This window comes from Balaenoptera borealis (genome assembly GCF_965194805.1).
Source record: "Balaenoptera borealis genome assembly, chromosome: 8".
Classification (NCBI taxonomy): domain Eukaryota; kingdom Metazoa; phylum Chordata; class Mammalia; order Artiodactyla; family Balaenopteridae; genus Balaenoptera; species Balaenoptera borealis.
Genome location: NC_138865.1, coordinates 14,628,826 through 14,634,825, shown reverse-complemented (window position 1 = coordinate 14,634,825; position 6,000 = coordinate 14,628,826).

The following is a 6,000-nucleotide window of genomic DNA, read 5'->3' as shown; positions in this document are numbered from 1 at the left end:
CAAAGCCTTGTTGTCTTGTGTTGCCTTGCCTGCTAACTGAGGACCTGGGACCAGTCTTAACTCTATTTTGGCAGCTTTCACTGTGTTTCGATCTCCTTCTTCTAGATTCCTGGCAGCCTAGACTTGCACCATCTCTGATTTTGGCCTCAGACACCTCTCTTAGTGTTGACTGTTTAGTTTTGTCCCTCCTTGCTGTAAGATTAGAAGGAAGAGGGTAGAACAGGCTGGTGATTCACACAAGGTTTCCTGCAGGAGCTAAGAATTGAAATGGTACTTGAAGTTTGGGTGACATCCCAACAAGTGGAGAGAGTTGGGGAGGGGGCCCCAGGCAGAAGGAACAAGAGTTAGGAAGTGCAACATGGTGTCATAGAAAAAGCATGGTTTGGTGTTGGACAGAATTGGGCTCAAAGTGTCAGTGGCATCCGGTACTTATGGGACATCTATGCAGGTTTTATGTATGTTTTAATTACAGTGATCTTATTGCAGAGTTTGGGTCCAACAAGAGAGTCACACTAAAAAAAATTTCACAGGAAATTCTTTTCTCTTTCCCCAAACTACATACAAGATTGAAGCTGTGGTTGTATATACTTGCATATGCACGCATGTATTTAGCTTCTAAAGCTCCCTTTTTATCATAAAAGTAGTGAAGTCTCCATATAAGTTGTTTTCTACTATAAAAGAAGCAGCTTCTGAAAAATGTATGACTAGCGCTTTGAGTGTGAGGAATTATCAGAAAGGTTCTTGGGCAGACCTCTTAACTTCTCTGGACCTTGCTTTCTTATCTGTAAAATGGGGATAATATAACTTACTTATCAGTGTTGTTGGGACTATTAAATAGTACATGTGAAAGCAGCCAGCACGGTGCCCCCGGGTGGGTTCTCAAACAGTATGAATTTTTTGGCATTTCATGCCTTTTATGTCATTTCATGCTGCCTGAAATGCTGGTTTACTTAGGTAGTCTGGAGAAAGCCAGAGAGAGAGAGAGAAAAGCTCCTGTTTCTGCTCTAACCTCTTGCCTGGCCAACTGCTCAATTCTGAGCACTGAGGATGCTTCCTACAGATACGCCTGTTCCCCTGGGCCGGGCTTGAGTGTCTCAGTGCTAGAACTTGCACACCGGGCTAATGATGCTTTTTCTTGCCCTTAATAAAACTCAGCCTGGGAATGAAAAGTGGTATCAGCTCCTTCCCCTCCCAGGTGCCCCGTGTCCCTCACCCTCTTTCCTTGCGATAATGAATTCTAGCCGTTGGTGGCCTTGCACATTTAACACCAGGCATTGTTATGGAAACTCTAGATTTATGCTGAGTTTAGAGAGAACCTGATGTTGGGAGGAGCTTGGGCTCTTGTTAATCGGATGTGCTTGTGTGCTTATGAGGACATATCTTGTTCCAGCTCAAGAACCAAGGTGCCTATCTGAAGCTCTTTGTTTTAGGATTTCCATCTTAGGACTTGAACTTCTGCTGACAAGATGAAGTCGTTGTCTCTGGTTTTTGATTCCTAGTTTTTCCCTTACGTTTGATGTAGATGCTTCATCAGGCTCCACCTTTTTTCTTTAGTATCTCAAAATGCTACGGATCATTTTCCAGGTACCAATACTTTTGTCCCTGATATTGGATGTCCAGGATTCTTCAATTCTATCTTTAGCTGAGTCCCTTTAGCTTTTTATAGGTCAGAATCTACCTGACCACCTGCCAGAAATGCCCTGGGTCTGGAAGTACTTCTAGACTCCAAACTCTAATTCTGATTCAGCAGAGACTTTGATTTAGAAGGTTGGCTAGAGAAGGGGCTGGAGTGATGAAGAACTAAGGGGAAGTGGAACCTAGACCTGCCCAGAACTCCAGGTGCTTCTGACACAGGTGGCTCATGGATCATTCACTTTGAGAAACACTAACACTGAAGTTTCTAGAAATCTGACTTTCGTATAAAGGGAAATGTTGTCATCTTGGCTCACAGAGCTTTAAAGCCACAGGTAAGAAGGACTTGTTTTAAATCAGAGCTTCTTTGGGGACTGAAAACAGTTTCCTTTCCTAAGTAAGCTAAACATTCTTTCTATAAGTTTGTCTATCATAAGCATCTTTCTTCAGAGGAAACTCAGAGGTGAATTTCAGGCCATGCTTTGTCAAATAACTTTAAAATTTGAATTTGTTCAAGTCTTTGTTTATGAATTGTGCCTGGGCTCACAAAGTATAAAGTGTATTCTCATTTGGTACCATTGTCACTTTCCCCACCTGCCTCCAATCCTTGCCCTTAATCTGCCCCACACTCCTGCCAGCTCCCAGTAAACCTTAGTAATGTCTTTCTAATAAGTGCTTCATGGGTGATCTTTCTCTGAGCCGTATTTTTAGCAGAAGAGATGAAAGGAGACTGAAAAATTAAAATCAAGATAAGCAATCTCCCTCTTGGAATGTTATTGAGAGGATATAGTCATTTAAAAGTACTTTCCCCTCTTCTTCTCAGTGTTTGACATCTGAAGTCATGGAAGATGCTATCACACCTTGCTTTATTAACATAGCTAGAGTCACCTGTTTTGAAAGGCCCAGAACATTAACCTTAAATGAAAAGAAAGTGGAACAAAAGGGAAGATAAAGGGAGACTGGGTTTTGGCAGCAATAGATGCAGGCTCTCAGCCAGGCCCCTTCAGCTACGCTGTTAAATGGCCCCTTGAATTTATTTTACAGGGAGATCATTTCCACTATCTGAGGATACTGAGTCTGCTGTTGTTCAGACAAGATCCAGAAGCCCAGTTAAGTTATGTAACGTGTTGATCTTCCAGGAGAACAAGGGAGGGAAGTAGCAAGTTAACGAAGGGAATAGACAGGAAAGATGAAGCGGATTGGCCTTTGGAGCCCAGCAGGACTTGTGGAGAAGGGTCAGGGGTTCAAGAGAAGTTGGGCTGAGGATTATATACACTAAAGCCACAGTCATTGAGCCTGAGGCCAAAGGCATGTGCTGATAGAGCATGGCTCTTGCAGGAAAGGCGAGGTGAAGCAGAGCTGGGAAGGTGGGTATTACAGCAGTTGACAGAAGCCTTAAAGCAAGGCACTGTCACTAATTCCATTTTTTTTACACTGAGGCCTGGGCTTATCATTTTATTTCTTGTTGTTAGAGATTGAATGTTCCTGAAAGGTGGATGGGGTAGGGATGGGATAGGAGTGTGAAAAACTTATAGCCCAGATTTTACAAGATAGGCAGATTCCCAATGTCCTTCAATGACTTCATAACCCACTTGTCAAACTGTATGTCCTGACTTGGGGGGCTGAAGACCTTCATGCTTTGTTTCTCTGATAGTTTGTCACAGAGTGGCTTTGGGTTCTGTAAAACTTCACTTCCAGGTCTGCTACTTGCCTTCTAGAGTCTAATGAGGCAAGTGATTTTAGTTCATTAGAATATTAGAATAGCTTGTTATTCAGTAGAATAACGAGGATTGAGGAATGGGTTTGATCAAAAGTGCAACAGGTGGTTTTGCTCTGGTTCCTGAGCGCAGACAGAACTCCCCTACCTCAAGCTACCTTGCAAATGGTTTACCTCTGGTCGTAGAGCCAAAGGGAGAGTGAGGAGGGGGCAAAGATCAAGTGTGGATCCATTTTGCCATTTGGGAAAACAGCTCAATGTATGTGTCTTCTTGATGGCTTCATCATTGTATGGAAGAGACAGAAAATTTGTTCCCTGGTAGGAAATGTTTTTCATTCACATAAAAAATAAGGAAAAACTATAAACTGTTACCATTTAGTAGAGGTGAAAGGTGTTATAAGTTCTGGAATGTGATGAGTACAGAGCCTGGCACTTACTAGGAGCTAGATAATGATGTTGTGTGACGTATGAATTGCCTTAACCTTGAGTTGTGTGATTCAGCAGTTTTCTAGGAAAAGACACATGTCTCTTAAATTAAAATCATTGGATGTATTTATGAACAACTGGAAAGCAAATAAGACAAGGGAGTTTGCTACTTTATTTATTTTCTTTATTTTTGGAGTCAAAATGACATTATTATTATCTTTTAAACATCTTTATTGGAGTATAATTGCTCTACAATTTTGTGTTAGTTTCTGCTGTATAACAAAGTGAATCAGCTATATGTATACGTATATCCCCATATCCCCTCCCTCTTGTGCCTCCCTTCCACCCTCCCTATCCCACCCCGCTGATGGTCACAAAGCATCGAGCTGATCTCCCTGTGCTATGCAGCTGCTTCCCACTAGCTATCTATTCTACATTTGGTAGTATTTATATGCCAATGCTACTCTTTCACTTCGTCCCAGCTTACACTTTCCCCTCCCAGTGTCCTCAAGCCCATTCTCTATGTCTGCGTCTTTATTCCTGTCCTACCCCTAGGTTCATCAGAACCATTTTTTTTCTCTTTTCAGATTCCAAAAATATGTGTTAGCATATGGTATTTGTTTTTCTCTTTCTGACTTACTTCACTCTGTATGACAGACTCTAGGTCCATCTACCTCACTACAAATAACTCAATTTTGTTTCCTTTTAGGGCTGAGTAATATTCTGTTGTATATATGTGTCACATCTTCTTTATCCATTCATCTGTTAATGGACACTTAGGTTGCTTCCATGTCCTGGCTATTGTAAATAGTGTTGCAATGAACATTGTGGCACATGTCTATTTTTGAATTATGGTTTCTCAGGGTATATGCCCAGTAGTGGGATTGCTGGGTCATATGGTAGTTCTATTTTTAGGTTTTTAAGGAACCTCCATACTGTTCTCCATAGTGGCTATATCAATTTACATTCCCACCAACAGTGTAAGAGGGTTCCCTTTTCTCCACACCCTCTCCAGCATATATTGTTTGTAGATTTTTTGATGATGGCCATTCTGACCAGTGTGAGGTGATACCTCATTGTAGTTTTGATTTGCATTTCTCTAATGATTAGTGATGTTGAGCATCCTTTCATGTATTTGTTCTCAATCTGTATACCTTCTTTGGAGAAATGTGTATTTAGGTCTTCTGCCCATTTTTGGATTGGCTTGTTTGTTTTTTTGGTATTGAGCTGCATGAGCTGCTTGTATATTTTGGAGATTAATCCTTTGTCAGTTGCTTCATTTGCAAATATTTTCTACCATTCTGAGTGTTGTCTTTTCATCTTGTTTATGGTTTCCTTTGCTGTGCAAAAGCTTTTAAGTTTCATTAGGTCCCATTTGTTTCTTTTTGTTTTTCTTTCCATTTCTCTAGGAGGTGGGTCAAAAAGGATCTTGCTGTGATTTATGTCACAGAGTGTTATGCCTATGTTTTCCTCTGACAGTTTTATAGTGTCTGGCCTTATATTTATTTAGGTCTTTAATCCATTTTGAGTTTATTTTTGTGTATGGTGTTAGGAAGTGTTCTAATATCATTCTTTTACATGTAGCTGTTCAATTTTCCCAGCACCACTTATTGAAGAGGCTGTCTTTTCTCCATTGTATATTCTTGCCTCCTTTATCAAAAGTAAGGTGACCATATGTGCATGGGTTTATCTCTGGGCTTTCTATCCTGTTCCATTGATCTACATTTTTGTTTTTGTGCCAGTACCATACTGTCTTGATTAGTGTAGCTTTGTAGTGTAGTGTGAAGCCAGGGAGCCTGATTCCCCCAGCTTTGTTTTTCTTTCTCAGCTTGCTTTGGCTATTCGGGGTCTTTTGTGTTTCCACACAAATCGTAAAATTTTTTGTTCTAGTTCTGTGAAAAATGCCATTGGTAGCTTGATAGGGATTGTATTGAATCTGTAGATTGCTTTGGGTAGTATAGTCATTTTCACAATACTGATCCTTCCAATCCAAGAACATGGTATATCTCTCCATTTGTTTGTATCATCTTTAATTTCTTTCATCAGTGTCTTCCAGTTTTCTGCATACAGGTCTTTTGTCTCCATAGGAAGGTTTATTCCTAGGTGTTTTTTTCTTTTTGTTGCAGTGGTAAATGGGAGGGTTTCCTTAATTTCTCTTTCAGATTTTTGTCATTAGTGTATAGGAATGCAAGAGATTTCTGTGCATTAATTTAGTGTCCTGCTAC